Raw genomic sequence first — 17813 nt, 5'->3', positions numbered from 1 at the left:
ATGAGCAGGCAGCAGGAAGTTGGTGGGATCTTAAAAAAAATAAAAATCAAAGGAACTTTTGTAAAGAAAATAGAAAGGATCTTTCATTAAAAAGGGCATCTCTGTAATTCCTGCTGCCTGTAAAAAAAAAAAAAAAAAACAAACAATATCCAGCTTTAAAAATAAATGTATGTCAGCTCTGGGAGCTGCACAGGGCAGTGGGAGATGAGTCAAATGGAAGTGGAGCACATGGGGTAAGAAAAATATCCTTTCATTAAGGAATTAAAGATGTTATGGCTCATCCAGTGGCACAGGTGTCCCAGAGCAGCTGTGGCTGCCCCTGGATCCCTGGAAGTGTCCCAGGCCAGGTTGGACACGGGGGTTTGGAGCAGCCTGGGGCAGTGGGAGGTGTCCCAGGAATGAGATCTTCAAGGTCTCTTCCAACCCAAGGATTCTGTGGTTGCCTCTGTTGCAGGGTGGCTCTTCCCATGTCAGCCAGAGAGATTTTCAGGGCCAGAAATCCCAAAAATTCCCACTCAGGGCACATGGAGATGAAGAGGACTCACACAGGATTTTGGGGTGCAGTGCCAGGGCTGGGTGGTCCCTGCACCTTCTCCCCATCCTGGCTTGGGGGGCTCCCACAGCTCCTCCATCCCAGCCTGAACCACAGGATGCCTCAGTGCTTTTCCCAAATCCTGCAGGGCTGGGTTTGGAAGGAAAAGCAGCATTCCCAGAGCTGGCACAGCCTCTGCCCTCCACACTGACAGCAAACTCCTGGAGCTTCCAGCCTGGCACTTCCCGGGAGCTCGCTCCGCTTTGAAGGGCAGGGGAAAGCAAGGCAAGGTCAGCGCAGACAATGACATTTCTAAACTGAAAATGTAATTGCAGTTTCCCTCTGAGGCTGGTAAATACGCTCTCAGCTATAAATAGGCCCTTTCCATCGCTTTCAGAAGAAGCTTAATTAATTTATCAGTGATCACAGCAAATGCAGCTTCAGAACTCTGAGACACACTCAGCCCTGTCTCCTTGAGGTGTCCAGGGCCACGTCTCACCTGCCAAACAGGGAGAGGGGGAAGGCAAAGCCTTCTCTCAACCAAATCTCATTTCCCCCTGCAATTTAATAACCACTATTAAGCTGTTTAACATGCACAGGTGGCTCTCCAGGTCCCCAGGAAAGATCTTCCCTGTGCAGGTACAGGGTGCATTTTTTGCTGCTGGCTGACACAGCAGCAATAAAAGGTTGTTGGCATTCCAAGGATGCACTGGAGCCATTGGAGAAAAGATGGATCCTGGGCAGGCCAGTCAGAGCTGGTTATGCAGAAGCAATTTCATGGGTGAGGGAAAGCAGAAGGGGCTTTAAGAATATTCTTAGGAATGCAATGAGCCGAGGACTTTGAGTTCAGAGCAGGTGCTGCTTCCTCAGCTCCTGGGTCCTTTCCTGGGAGCTGGTTTTTCCCTGTGGGATGGTGGTGGTGCCATTCCCAAGGGGCCAGGGGAAAATGCTGTGCCTTGAAACAGGGTGAGGCTGTAAAACACCTTGGGTTGTGCTTAAAATCTCCTCATTTTACCATGTTTGCTCTGCAATTCCATGGAAACTGTGAGCAAAGGGGAAAAAAAAATCACTCTGTCTCAAAATTCTGCATTTTCATTAAATGCCCATTAACACATTTAAGCATTTTCTATTTAAAGAAACAGCACTTGTATTTAAAATAAATCACTGATTATTTTGCCTGTGAATCTCTTTTGGTTGTCCATGAAATACAAAAGTAATTGGGGGTACAACAACCTGGGTGTGAGGAACTGATAAAAATATAAAAGAGCATTTATAAAGAGTGCAGTAAACAACATTTGATTAATAACAGCTAATACACCCATTAATTGATGGAGAGTCTCAGTGTTATGATTAATAATTCCCTCAAATTCTTAACAGGAAGGCTGGGAAATTAATCTTAGGAGAGTCTGAATGGAATAGGTGAAACAGCTGGGAAAAAGCTTTGGAAAACTTTACCTGGGAGAAGCTGGGAGGTCACAGGAGGCCACGGGGACAAGCCCAGACCCCAAAGGGGCTGAAGACCTCAAGAGTTTCCAGAGTGGCTGAGGCTGCCTCAACCCGAGGGTAATTCACCTTTTTGCCTTCCTCCTTTCCTGCCCTCTCCTTTTTGTTAATCATTTTTGTATTTTCCAAGTTCTCAGTAAAACTGGGATGGGGAAGCCCCACTGGATGTGCCCTCCCCACTGTGAGGCACAACCCAGCCCCGTTTGATCATCACATTTTCCATAAATCATGAGAGAAAACTGCTCAGCCACTGCCCCAACCCTCTCAGGTGAATCAAACCCCTGTTGAGGTGCTAAAGGATGGATTTGAGTCCGATTTGCACACCTGAGCAATGCATCCCTGTTAAATCCCAACCAAACATTGTGTTCGCCAGGTCAAGCAGCTTCTTCCCCAAAAATAAGCAGCCAGGGTGAAGTTTACCTGCAGGCACCAGGCTCCATTCACTTGAGCTCGACTTAAGGCTGGCTTTGATGGTTTAACAGGGATTTCCACGGCACACCCGGCCCTGACACAGGGAAGATTTCACCCTCTATGCACTTCAAAGGCGCAGCTCTCCCATCCCACTTTCCCAGCGCACATCCCAACACTCCTCATCCCTCCAAATCCCACCCTGGAGCTTCAATCACCAGCCCATGGCCAGCAGGGATCTGGGAAGCAGCTGGAAAAGCGGGATAGCTCCAAGGGAACATCAAGGGAAGGTCCTGCACAGCCTCCAGCATCATTCCTCCCTCCAGGGCTGCACCTTCCCCATTTGAGTTGTTTCGAAGGAAAAAAAGAGGAAAACTTTGGAAGCTGACTCTGTGCTCTTGCTGCTGGATTCACACCAACCAAAGCTTTTACCACATCCAAGATAATTGGGAATTTTGCAGCTGGTTGCACCCACTAAAGGCAGCATTGCAATCCCAGCTTGTGAGAAATGGATTCGTAAAGAATTTTCCGAACTTGACAGAAAGCTCACACAGTTTTGTACATCTGTAATGGCGTTGAGTTTTCTAGACCAAGTTGGGCAGGACAATATTTGGGGTTTTTCCTCTTCTAGGAAGAGCCCAGACAACCAAACCCAAAATAAGTCAAATAGCTCATGGCACAAATCAATCTTAATTGCTCCCTACATTTTCTAGGAGCAAGGAGAAGAGCCTTGGCCCTAGCAGGGAAAAGTGGCAGGAAAATAAAACTCCTCCTGAGAGGCAGCTGACCTTCCAGCAGCTGCCCCAGCCCCAGGCAGGGACACTTCTCAATCTCACAGGGGGAAAGGAAATGAATCTGTCAGAGCAGTGACAGGGCTCAAATTAGAGCCAGAACTGGCATTTGTTCATCTGCCCTGCACCCCTCCCTTTCAGGGCTGCAGGATTTATCAAAATGCATATTTGACCCAAGAGACAAAACATTTAAGCCTTGCCCAAACCCCCACTTTTCTAATAAAGATTTGAGCTGGGATTTATTCTCACTTCTGTGAGAGCCTTTCCAGGGGACCCGAACGTCCCAAGACCTTTGGGGACTTCAATTTTCCTTTCCATGAAGCAAGGCCAATATCTCATTTCAGGGAGATGGTGCCACTTCAGCTTTCAAACTGCAGAAAAACCTCACATACAAGCTGGAGGAATCCTTTTAAAATCCATTTTGAAGCGCTGGCCCTTTGCTTTTGCCATTTAGCCCCGTTTAAAGAACATTTCCATTGAATTTAAAAGGAACAAACAGCAAAGGAGAGGTTTTGTTATCACTTTCCTCAATTTCACTGCTCACAGAGCATTTTGCCAGTCTGAAGGATGGACAAAAATTCCAAAAAAAGTGAGAAATCCCAACACTGACAAGCCCAAGCCATAAATTCCAGGTGTGGAGCACCCTTTCCACTGGATAAATTGTGCATTGCACAGGAACATCCAAGAATTCCCCCCCTGACATTCAGCTGGAACAAAAAGTTTCTGTTCAAAGTAACCAGAAGCAGAATCCTGACAAAAATGAGTCTCCAGCCTTGCACATCTTGCAGAGAAATTAATGCATTATTCAAAGTGTGAAGCTCAGGCTTGGCTCCATCACTCAGAGCAGCAGCACAGGAGAAACGGGGATGCAGGAGAAAACATTTAAAGGTTTTATTGCTTCATTTAAAAGTAAAAAATTCCAAATCTAAATAAAATATGATTTCAGCAGGGAAAAAAAAAAAGGAAGAAAAAAGACATTTCTGCCACTGGCAGGTTTTGAAACAAATCTTTCAGTTGCTTAATTCACCTTCACCTGAGGAGTTAATTATTGGTCAGCTATTGATACTGGTGATTATTTAGAAATCTGGGAAATAGTAGTAGCAAAAAAAGAAAAAACACTCCCACATCAGGTTCTGACCTTCTTCTTCTGTTTTCATTACTAAATCCTTCAAGCAGAGTCAGATTTTTCTCTTTTTCTAACAGGAATAAGACTCATTTTCATGCCAGGCAGGGCTAATTCCTGAGCAAATGCCTAAAAACTTTCAGAACAAAAATGTTCATGCATAAAACCCAAATTCTTTGCACTCCTGTTTTGCATATGTTAGAATTATATCCACATTAATGGATGGTTACCTGAATACGAATATCTCCAGGAAAAAAAAAAATTAAAAAAAAAAAATTCCTTTGCAGTTTCATACCCTGAAATGCATTGGCAAAAATATAGAAAATAATTTACTTTAGTGGGCAGATATTTTGGCATCTTCACATTGAGTACCAAGTCAGAGCTGAGGTAATTATTTTTCTTTATATAAACTGCACATTTAATCAATAAAAGACCCTTTTTAATCCAAGATTCAGTACCAGTTCTCAGAACTCCTTTGTATCATATTTTTCTGTACACGGTGTCAGCAACTCCTGCAGATTCATGGGGTTTTAATTTATCCAACTGAAGAAATTTCAAAATTAATTTCACTTTGACCCAAGAAAGTTTTATTCTTATCTTTGACAGTAATAGAGAAGAACTCAGAGGGCCAAAATACAAAAGGGCAAGAAGGGTGGACTCCACATGAATTTTAATCATCTCACCCTTCTAGCTCATGACTTAGGGATTATTAATAATTTTTTTAAGTTTTATGTTTGTGGACAAAGACAGATGATTCAGGTAATCAAGCTAACCCTGGCCCAGCCTTACTTCAAAAAAAAAAAAAGAATTTATTCCATTCAGCCTCTAATGCTCAATGAATGCATTAGTACATTACACTACAGGCATTTAATTCCCTGCTTTTCAGATATCAAACATTTCAAAGTAATAAAACAATTCAGCAAATTTGCACCCAGTTACTTGCAACTGCACAACTGGGGCTCTCTTTTCGTACTCCGAGACCTTGAAAAGAATATCACATTTCAGATCTTCATAGCAAGAACTGAAATGCAGGCTGACAAAAATGGCTTTTTGAAGCAAGGCAGAGAAGCAGGGTCTGAGCTCTCAGTAGGTTGATGTGATTGCAAGAGAGCCAATCACATAAATTACACTGCAGGATGAGGCCAACTAAGAAAGGCCACTTTTACCACATTTTCTTCATGTTACTAAGGAAAAAAATTAAGGAATAAGTCCCTTCTTTTCTCACTAATGGAATAATATCACAACCTTTAAAGTGGGATAATGTAATCAGTGCATAACTGCATTAAATGATGTTTTTAGCACCCAGATATTGAGCTGGAGTCTTGCAGAAGCAAAGAGCTCGTGAAGTTGTGAGCAGCTACTCAAAGCAGGCTTTGCTCCCTGCTCTGCTCTCCCCACATTTCCCTCTCCTCTTTCTGTAAATGCTTTTGAGCGCAGACTCCTTAACACATTCCAGGAGAGTTTGCACTTTTGCATAAAACATGAAATTGTCAGGCACAGGGGCCTGCACAGTTCACCGCGGCCGGCAGAAGCCATCGATCCCCGCATTTATTTCCTCTCCATCCCAAATCTATCCCTCACGCTGCCTGTCACCCAGGGCTGACACGTGTCACAGCCTGCCATTATCCACCCCGGCAACTCAAATGCCACCTGAAAGAGAGGAAAATATTGAAAATACTCCTGCGCACGGCTTGTTTTGTTCGGCGCGGCCTCCTCACGGCCCAGAGCCAACAGCCGCGAAAACAACTCCGGGAATACAAAATCACTCCTCTATTAAAGATAAGGGAAACAGAGCTGAGGTCAACAAGTAGCAGCAGAATGATAAATCTCCACAGCTTGTTTTACACATCACTGGGTTTACTGGAGAACTGGGAGATTGCTGCATTTTTTTTTTAATGGGGAAAAAAGCAGCAAAACTGCTTTTCACCCACGTAAAAAAGGGGGAGTTGGTGTTATGGCCTGGTTAGAAAATCCCTGGATCCTCTGCTTTTGGTCTTGCTGCTGCCATCATGGAAAAAATTGGAATAGATTTCACCACCCTGTCTCAGGTGGAAATATTAAAATAACTGTATTTTTACTCGGCTTGTAGCAATGCTTTAAATTGCCCTCATGGGCTCAGGTATCCTCAGGTTACCAAAAATCTCCAGTGCCATTAACAGGAGCAGCTTGGGGCTGCACAGTGACAAAACTAGGGGGGTTTGACAGCACCAGAAACCTGGGATTTTCCACCAGAAAACTGTGGAATGTTACAGGCAGGACACGAGGTCTGAGAGAAACAGCACATGCACATCGAGACAACAAGGAGGTGTATTTCTTACCCGCCTTGTCAAGCATCAAAAATTGTAAATTAATCCCATTCTCATGTGGGATAGGAATTCAGACTTCATATAAATTTCTAGCAGGAATGATGTGGCATTATATCCTACAAAGTGATTTTCTGTGGTATCCAATATCACTAATTAATAATACTAATCAAACAAGGTGCCAAATTAAAGGGAAAGAAAGCCCAGACAGTCTCTTTGAGGCACATGAGGCAGCACAGAACCCACACATTTCAAATGTGTCACAATGAGATCCAGAAAAATTCAGAAATCAAGGAGTTTTTCTTGTTCAGCAGATCCTGCATCCAGCAATCCTTCACCATGTCCTCAGGAAGAGAGAACTCAAAAGAGGTGCTCTTTTAAGGGGAATTTTGAGATTTTTTAATATTTTTTTGAAATAAAGTTGTACTTAATTGTTTTTAAGGCTTGTACTATAATACTGTCATCTCAGAAATGAACCTTTGGAATAACCACACAATCCTGGAGAAAGGTGTTTTCTGCAACTCCTCACACCTTATATTTTTTGCAAGGGGGAGGGAAACACTGTAAAATTCCTCTATTCTCTGTAATTAAAGGAGTTCTACTTTCTTTACTCAGAGGGGAGAGAGGCTCTGGAATACGTTGCCTGGAAAGCTGAGAATGCTCCACCCCTGGAAGTGTTCCAGGCCAGGCTGGATAGCGCTTGGAGCAACCTGGGATAGTGGAAGGTGTCCCTGCCCATGGGAAAAAGGGATTTAAGGTCCCTTTTAATCCAAGGGATAAAATCCCTTTTAATCCATTTTTTTAAATGATTCCTACAGAGCTCATGAATCCCCCCAGCCTTCCATGGGGACTCCAAGGCTCTGGAATGACTTCAGTCCTTGGCTGCAAACATCTCCCTCAACAGATAGAGGAACTTCCAGAGATTATAAAAAATAAATAATTCTTTTAAAAATAGAAAATAAAATAGAAAATAAATAGAAATGAAATAGAAAATAAATTCTCATTATCTCATAATCTCATTGAAGCCCTGTCCATGAGAAGTTTGGTCGTGTCTGTTCCCAACACCCTCCAAAGGACTGGGAACAAACAGCAAACCTAAAATGATCCTTTTTCAGGTGTATTTGGGCATCGTGGGTGGCTCTGTCCCACAGTTTGGAGCCCCTTCCTTTGCAGCTGAAAGCATTGACAAAGCCCTTGCTGACCTCAGGAAGGTTTCAAAGCTGAGAAACAACCCAGAAATTCCTTTTATCAGCTTTGTTCTTCTGATCCCACGGCTCTTTAAAGTTTTTATGTACCTATCAGCTGAAATGATGGCTGTAAGTTTTGACCCGAATTTGCTCCTTCCTTTTAGTATACAATTAAGTTGATAATAATACGAGACTTAGTACCCAGACTTTTTAAAATTCATCATCTTTTTTCTTCCTTGATGGGGTTTTATATCTCCAACACTGTCTGGGGCATAAAACTCCTGGCACAGCTACTCTGAAATGTGTTGGCTGATCAGCATCCCACAGGTATTTTTCCAGAAAAAATGCTTTTCTTTCTAGCTCATGTTTTATTTAAAATTCATTTAATACAGCCCCTCATTCCTTACCAAGGGTTTCCATGATAATGTTCTGTTAACACATGGAATACCAGGCTTGTTTAGTAAATTATTTTATAATTCTTACACTGCAGAGCTCAGAGTAATTTCACAAATGGAGTTTAAAATGTCTCCAATGTCACGAGGAGTGTTGTCCTGTGTGGACTGTGCTGTTTGCACAGAGAGGAGCTGCTCACAGCAATCTCTACACCCATGTTAACAGTAGGAAAAATGGATTTCACACCGTTCTGAAACAAGGAATGGCTCCAGGGGACCTGCACAAACCCCACATCAGCACAGACAGCATTTCACTGCACGTCTCCACTCAGCACAGCCCAGAGTTCTCCCCTTAAAGGATTTCTTGACCTTGTGCCCCCCATGTTCTGGGGCCACCCCGATTTCCCTCCATGTATCCCACAAATCCCACGGGCATGGAACAGCTGCCTGAAAAGTTGTTGTTCTCCCAAAACGATTCACAGAGCCCTGTCCCAACAGGATGAAAACTCTGAACACTCCAGCTCTGCATCCCAGACTGGTTTGGGATGGAAGGGACCTCAAAACCCATCCAGTCCCCGCCCTGCCCTGTGCCACAGAACACGATTCTTTCCAGAGACTCCCAGCCCCTTTCTCCTCACTGCACAAGGAGCTTTTACTCAATCAGGGCTGATAAAAAAATTAAATCATCATTCTCCAAAGAATTAATAATCTGATTGGATTAGTCTGAGCAGTTACTGAGGTCTCAGTGCAGCCACTGAGTCAACAAGAATCATTTGATAAGATTCAATATGAGCTGAACATGGCTTTTGCCCCAAAATGATTATTAACTATCAGAATATTTATTACAGTTTATCTGCTCAGAATATTAAATCTGCCAGAGGGAAGGAATGACTGCAGGAGTCACTGTATGAATGAAAGCAACACATTTTTGGGTGGGTTTTTTTTAAATTCAGTGTCAGCCACTGAATGTCACAAATCTCCATGATGTCCCTGACTCCTGGTCTTTGCATTTGAATTGCCAAAAAATAAATAAAGAAAGTGTAAACTCATCCAGCTCCGACAGCTCTGTATTGAGCACCCATCAGAGCTGAGCTCTGTGTGCTGTTTAGTCCAGCATGTGTTTGGAATAGATTTTGCTACTGATAAACCAGTGACAGGACTGCGTGGAAAACAAGCGCAAGGAAAGTGAAACTTCCTTCCCTAGTTAAACAATTTTGTGTCTCTTTGTCTTCCAGCGCTGCTCTGTAACCTTGGGAAGGACAGCAACATCCCAGCACAGCTCTCAGAGCACAGAGTCCTCTTTAATGTGACACAGAGCTGGATTGAGATGAAAATGAAAAGTAAAAAGGCATTGCATTATCATTCCTGCCCTGATATCCCAAAACATTCCATCTTGTGATCTCGGCTGCGTGGCTCTGATATTCCCAGAATACAGATCACAGGACAGAAAAGACTGAGGAAATATGGAAAAATGGTCTCAGCTTAATCTTCCAGGGCTGGTTAAAAGATACACTCCTTTAGGAAAATTTAGAAAAATTTGGGAATATATATTTTTTTCTTCTTTCTTATCTTCTCTTTACCTGTTAGGGGAGTGCAGCAGCTCATCCCTGAGGATGGAGTGGTGCCAGGCAGTGCTGCTCAGCCATCCAGAGCTTGACCTGCCCTTCAATGCCTTCTAGACCCAAAGAAACCTCTTTCCCTTGGGCTCCCTAAATCATCATGTTTGAAAAGAAAATTCCACCTCCACCCCATTGTTTTCTCAGGACACAGGAGCTCAGAAGCCATGTTCTTCTATAAACCTGATGAAACATCCACAGAATCACCTAAAAGTCGAAAATTGATGTCCCTATATTTATATGAATTTACTGTGAGGGTGGGCAGGCCCTGGCACAGGTGCCCAGAGCAGCTGTGGCTGGCCCTGGATCCCTGGCAGTGCCCAAGGCCAGGCTGGACAGGGCTTGGAGCAGCCTGGGACAGTGGGAGATCTCAATTCCCTTTGGAATGGGATGGGATTTCGGGTCCTTCCAGACTCACTCTCTTCTCCTGGAGGTTTTGTTCCAGACCTCAATGCCAGACACAGCCCAGACTAAAGCTGGCTCTGTTTTGTGGCTTTTCCTCCTTTGCTTCCAGCACAGCCCACGGTGACCTTGCACAATCACCTCACCACTGCTGCTCAGCTCATCTGACAATTAAAACAAGGGCTCCTGAAGAGAAGCCATGAAAGAAAGCCTCCAAGGAAGTCAATCATATCCCATAAAATTACTCAAACTGTAGCTCATCCTAACCCAATCTTATCCTGCTGTGTCTGCCCATTAAGGACATTTCACTCTGCCTATGACTTCAGCTAATAAAGGAATATTTCTTAGCCCTTCTCTCCTGCTCAGGGTTACCTCTGTTGTCGTGGTGAGGGGTTTTTATTTCCACACATGGAGAAATAAAAACCTGTCGATCTGGTACCAGAATTTTGAGTGTTTTATAAGAAAATTACACTTGCAAAGGCTCCTCACAAAGGAAACCTCCAGAACAGGCAAGGTTGGGCAGAACTGCTGGGGCACCATAAATCAGCCTGGAGATGAGAGAATTTGGGGTGACCTTATTGTGACCTTCCTGAAGGAGTTCCAGGAAAGAAGGAGAGAGATAATTCACAAGGGATGGAGTGCCAGGACAGGGGGAATGGCTTCACATGGACAGAGGGCAGGGATTGATGGGATTTTGGGCAGGAATTCCTCCCTGGCAGGGTGGGCAGGCCCTGGCACAGGGTGGAATTCCCAGAGCAGCTGTGGCTGCCCCTGGATCCCTGGCAGTGCCCAAGGCCAGGCTGGACAGGGCTGGGAGCACCTGGGACTGTGGGAGATGTCCCTGCCCATATCAGGGGGTGGCACTGGCTGATCTTCAAGATCCCTTCCAACTCAAACCATTCAATAATTCCATGATTCAATCCCTGGTCCCATTTGCTGTGTCCAGGCCAAGGATGTGATAATGCACCTCATTTTGAAAAGGTTTTCCCTATCCAAGGGAAAGATTTGGACTCCTCCTTCCAGATCCTCCTGCAGTCTGTTTAGTGACTGTGCTGGAAATTTGGGAGTGCAAACAGAAAACACCATATTTCCTATAAATAACCCTTCTGCTACCTGAAAAAATAAAATCATTCTCCAGGGGGAAAAAAAAAATGAAAAGGAGCTGGAGCAGCAGCTCTGCCTCCGTGCCCCAGGCTTGAGCAGGGAGCGCATTTTTAACTCCAGATTATGTCGGTGTCAGACACAGCAGCAGCAGAAATCATTGCAGGAGTTATCAGGAGAGCTCCCTGCTCCTCTTATCATCCTCAGGCTCTGCAGAAACGCCAGGGCCCCGGATGGATTCCACGCAGAACATGCACGGGGAAAGGCAGCATCCCAAATTCCAGTTTATCTCCCACATCAGCACAAAAAGGGAGGCTGCTCTGCAGCCAGGACTGAGTTTAAAGGCTGACCAAGAATGCCATCTGCAGGCCTTTATTACACATTTTTCCCAGCTAAATAAGTCCCAGCAGTAGAAAGAAACCTAAAGTGAGTGCTCAGCACAGTGGATGTTAATATGACTTTCATATGCTAATGGGAAGTTCATTAAAAATAAACAAATACAAAAGGAAAATCCTTGGAACTCCTCACGAAGAAAAAAAAAAAAGAAAAAAGAAAAAATCAAAATCAAAGCCTACAGACCCTAAAATGCTGAATTTTTTATGGAATAACCTAGAGAGGATCATTATCATTACAGCTCCGTGTTCTGCATGCATATTTTATGAAGAAACTTTGTGCACAGACTTGGGAGGTTAGCAGTGCAGTGCATTTTGTCTGCTGCTTGATTGAACCGAATGCAATGCCCTGAGGCATTGATTAAAATCAGGAAAGAGAGAAAAGCTACTCCAGTTAACCTCAGACTGCAACACTCCCAGGCTTTCCTAAAGAGGAGCTGGCAGGATTTTAGTCCTACTCGCTGAATTGTCGGATGCCAACATCAAAATAGTCAAGAGTGAAATAATTCTGCCTTTTGGTCTGGTGATATTGCAAATCTTCCTGTCCACAGTCAGTAAAAAACTTGAGGAAAATGTTGAGTTTTGCCAGTTTTAAGTAGAGCAAATGGAAAAAAAAATCAATAAAAGAAATGAGAAATAAAAACCCCAATTGTAAAAAAATTCCCAAGTTTTCAAGCAAAGTTTTAAAGCAATTCCTCATCAAGGACGTCTGGAGGGTGTGGCTGATGTGGGCACACACAAAGTGCCCCAGTCTCCAGGGGATTTGAACTGCATGAAATGCAAGCAGACAAAAACACTCCTGGGAAACTGGGAGCAATAATCCAGGTGGGAATTGGTGCACGTGTGTGGCTCCAGCCATGCAGAGAACTGCCAACACCTCCCTTACTAAGCCTGGATAAGAAGAAAATTCCAGATATTTGCATTTACTAGGAGGAAGATGACATAAAAATCAGCCACACAGAGAATACTTCACTAAAACCTCAGGGTGTGCAGTGTCCTGACTTTTCACAGCGGTCACAATTCACATTCCTCACCAAAATACACAGAAATAAATTATTTTATAACATAAAGCTTTACCAAATCACCCAATTTCTACTTGTTCTCCTCAAAAAGGGGAGGAACCAAAACCTTCTCAGAGTTCCAGGGGTGTAGCTCATCCCTTACTCTCTCTTTGCCTCTGCCAAGGAACACCAAAAAAGTAAAACACAAAGTTTACACACAGAAGAAAAACCCTTCATCACCACATTCTGTCTAAAACTAGGAGATCATGGAAAGGATTAGCAGGGAACCACTGCAAAGAATTAGAAAAACCACACACATGTAACCTCATCCAGTTCATCCTGCAGGAATACACTGATTTAAGCTGGGATTTAATTTAAAATACTGGTTTTTTCCTTTCCTCTTCTTCCCCCCACATTCTCTCTTCCAATCTCAAATTATTGGAAATTATAAGTGTTCAAATTATTCCCAGCCAAATAACTCCAAACTCACTTTTTTCCCATTTTATTATTCAGTTTGTACTGAATAATACAAACATTATATATAATTATGTAATGTAATCTTTATGCATTATATATTTTATATATACATATGTTTAATACAAAACAAAAATAAAATTTTTGTCAAACAAATTAATTCCCTCTAATGTGTTTGGGTGGTTTTTTTTTTTTTTGGACTGTGTGCATATATTAATTCTTTGAATTGCAGGCACTGCTGTTGGTTTAATTTTGTAAATAGTGTTCTGTGATTACTCCGTGTTGTCATCCCACAAATAAAAGACAAAATTATTACTGGAGAACAATTTCCCTACTTTTCCCCCTGGGAACTTAAAAATGACAGAAATATTTTATTACACAGAAAAAAATCAAGTGCACAAAACTGGGATTTACTGTCAGGTCACAAATAACCTTGGGATCATTCCTAAACTTTGCCCAGAGTGTGTTTTATTCCCACTCTGCTCTCCCCCAGAACAGATGGTGACACTTTGGGGGCTTCCACTGTCACACAAAGTTGAAATCAGGAGCAAACCTGCATTAATTGCTGTGAGGTAAGCACAGGGACACCACACTCACTGCAGGTGAGCTATCTCTTAACAGGACTGAGATAATCCAGAGCTGATGTGATCCTTTCCCAGTTTTCCTGTCTAATCCCAGCTCAAACCCTCACCCATAACCTGGGGAGGAGGATTCTGTTCCAAGCATTCCCTGTTTCACTGTGCTCCTAAGGGTGACTGAATAATTTGTTTGAAATAATATGCAGGAATAAATTTACCATTTTTACAAGTATAATTAAGCAAGGAATCATTCCCTCCTCTTCTAAAGTTATTCTCCCGACAAGCTTTTTTTCCTGGGTGGTAAACACAAGTCCTGGTAGTTGCCAGCACATTCCTACTTAAAAACTTAATCCATTCCTGTTTGAAGGTTAAGAAAACGCTAAGGAAAACAAGATATGAGGGCTTAGGTAAAGTGGGAGGTTCCAAATCACTGGAGCTCTGTTGATTGCAGAGCTGGGCTGCTCCTGCAGCAGGAAAACACTTGGATTTACCTGGGAGAGCCCCGGCTGAGCCCTGGCCTCCATCCCCCTCTCTGCTGGGATGTTCCCTGTGGAGTGGGAAGTGTTTGTCCTGCTGCTGATTCATGTTAATACCTCAGGAAGGGATTCTGCCACCTGCTGTTGCAATAAATTATAAATTATATCCTATATAATAAATTATAAATAATATCATATATAATGAATAACACTGGCACAGTACTGGGAGAGGGTGGGCAGGACCCTGGGATGAGGGAGAGCAGGGAATGCTCAGCTGGGTGAGCACTCCCAGGATTGGGATTTTCCAGCTGAGACTGGAAAAGCCCTCAAGGATCCAGTCCCAGCTGTGCCTGATGCCCACCTTGTCCCCAGCCCAGAGCTCTGAGTGCCACATCCAGTCCCTCCCTGGACACCTCCAGGGATTGGCACTCCAAACCCTCCCTGGGCAGTCTGTTCCAATATTTATTCACCCTTTCCATGGGGAAATTCCTGCTGATTCCACCCTGAGCCTGCCCTGGCCCAGCCTGAGGCCGTTCCCTCTCCTCCTGTCCCTGTTCCCTGGGATAAGATCCCAAATCCTCCCGGCTGTCCCCTCCTGTCAGGAGCTGTGCAGAGCCACAAGGTCCCCCCTGATCCCCCTTTTCTCCAGGCTGAGCCCCTTCCCAGCTCCCTCAGCCCCTCCCGGGGCTCCATTCCCTTCCCAGCTCCATTCCCTTCCCAGCTCTATTCCCTTTCCTGGACACGCTCCATGCCCACCTCCTGCTGCAGAGGTGAACATCCCAATTACCACAGCACAAAGAAAAGAGCCAGGAATGCCAGATCCAAGATTCACAACCCTCATCCTGCATTTCTGAGCTGCTCTTTCCATCCTTGCAGAGGGAACCTGCTCCCCTCTCTGCTCTCCTGAAATCAGTCAGGCCAGGGGATGACAAATTCCAGTGGCATCCCAGGGGACTGGGCAGCACCAGGAGGACATTCCTCTTCTCCAGAGCTTCACAATTAAGGTACAAGGGCAGGCAGGGCAGTGGAGACATGAATTCCAAAGTTCTGCCACCTGATCCACGTTTCTGTTCAAGGGGGCATGGAGCAGACACAGATTCTGCTTAAATTTTTAACTGTACATGTAATTTATCTCCAGCTGCCTCTTTGGTCACTTGAAGAGCAGGTAGCTAGCTAATTTCTTATTTCCTGATGTGTCTAGAGAATAAAACTCAAAAGAAAAAAGTCTAAATGCACTCAAACATTTACAGACTTCAAAACAGAGATCACAGCAGAAGAGGAGAAATATTCCATTCCTCTGAGGCGATTGACTCAATTCCTACCAAATTTTCTGTCTTTGCAGAACTCAGTTTTGTCCATTATCCCTCTTTTTTGTAAAGTCTTATTTTTTGGAACACTTTCCCAAATTAGAGCTTAATATTAGCGAGATGCTCTCAGCTGCAGGCTGAGATAACTCCGTCATTTCTTGCAAAATGAACAAATTCTGAGCACGCCAGGAAGCAAAAGCAGTCAGGGTATTGTCAGCCTTGGATATAAAATCAGCAGAAATTGCAGATTTACTTCACACTGAAGGATCTGAAGACCTTCTACTTCATTGGTGATGGTGGCACCATGTCAAGGGAAGGAAAGGGCTGAATATGTCAAAAAAATCGAAGTTTTTGTTCCCTAAGCAGGTCCTGCACTCAGAGAAGAAAACAGAACTAAACCCTCATTGAGTAGGAAGCCACACTAAAGAAAATCCCTCAGACAACTTTCTCCTGGCTCTGAATGTCTCAAGAGTGTCTCCTGTAGGAGTCATTATATTCAAATTATTTAAATTTTCGGACCACTAGTGGCCATCTCACCACAAAATACCAAAAAAAAAAAAAAAAAGCTTAATTACCAAATTATTTTTTTTTAGCCTGCAGTACAACCACACAAAAAGGATGTCTGCTCTTGAGATTTTCTGTGCCATACTTCTCCAAGTTATTTATTCTCAACTGCCCCACAATTCTGTGAGGAAGAACAACCCTATTATTTATTTTTATCCTTTCCTTGCAGAAGTTATATTTTATTTCTTAGCATCCATCAGTCAAACCAGTCAAAAATGTTACTTGTTCTTTTTCATCTGACTGAAATGCACTGGAGTTATGGGAACTAATAATAATGATTTTATTTCCACAGGACCAGAATCAGACATGCTGGGGAATGAAGAGCCAAACTCAAGTTCCTGAGTCCCTGAGTCAATGATACCAAGGACTTGGGTGAGATAAATGTTCTTTCCTTCTGTAGCTGAGATGCACAAATCTGCCCAAATGCTCCATGTGCCCAGGTCCCTTCATTCCAGCACACATTTCCCAAATCCTACTTTGGGCTGAAATTTTAAGACAAGCTCTGAAAAACCCCTTAAATTATATTTAAAGAATCATTATATTCTGCTCCTGAAAAACACCCATGGATGGCAAGAACAGAATTGCACCTGGCCAGACCCTTCCCTGGTCAGCTCCTCATGCAAGGAGGGGAATCTTCCCCAAAAATCAGACCACACCTTTCTCCACCCTTTCTCAGTGCTATTTCTTCTGGGAAAAAGGAGCCATCAGCACCAGCTGTAATTCCAGTAATTGTCCATATATAAAGTATGGAAAAGCAACATGATGACCCAGGATTTAGGGAAAAGCTTTCTCTACCTTCAAACTACAGAGAGCCATTCCAAATATCCCCTTGGGATATTTGGGTTGGCAATGCAAGCTGTGGCTGGGGTGTGTGTTCAATTCCCATCTGTCAGAGCTGGGCAGTTCTCTGCTGTTCATGGGGCAGTTTTTTCTTTATCTCTCCCACAGCCAATCCTCCCTCCAGGAGATCTCTGCTGTCCATATCCACTGAGTGTCCCTGCAGGGCTGAGAAAATTCCAGCATCCCATGGGGAGATGCTCCGCCCAAGGGAGGAGCCAAGCATTCCTACCTGGATACAATCTGAGCCTGGGACAGCACAGCAGCCTTTGCCCACTGCATTCCCAGAGGAGCAGCTTTCTCCTGCCCTGCATTCCCAGAGGGAGAGCAGGCCCATCTCCAGCAGCCCTGGAGCTGCAGAGGAAAACTGCAGCCTTGTGCAGGATCCCTGCTCCAGCAGAAGCACAGCTGGCACTGCAGGAGGGCTGAGCCCCCATGGGATGGGACTGTGCCACCACCCTGACCCACAGGGGCAGCTCCTGAACTGACTCTGGCACTGTTGTGTTGTATTACTGCACTTTATATTTTTATTTTTTGTAATAAAGAAAATTTCTGTTATTATAGTATATACTATTATTATAAAAAAATGTTCTGTTATTCCCACTCCCATATCTTTGCCCGAGAGCCCCTTAATTTCAAAATTATAATAATTTGGAGATATGGGGTTTATATTTTCCATTTCAAGAGTGGCTCCCACCTTCCTTAGCAGACACCTGGCTTTTCAAACCCAGACACTCCTCAAGTGCACAGCCATGGGAAAGGTTTCATTCCAACTCACCAGGACCTGTCCTGCAGGATCCATGCCCTTCTCCAGCAGGTTTGCATG

Source organism: Passer domesticus, chromosome 11, assembly GCF_036417665.1.
Source record: "Passer domesticus isolate bPasDom1 chromosome 11, bPasDom1.hap1, whole genome shotgun sequence".
Classification (NCBI taxonomy): Eukaryota; Metazoa; Chordata; class Aves; order Passeriformes; family Passeridae; genus Passer; species Passer domesticus.
This window is presented reverse-complemented; position numbering follows the sequence as displayed.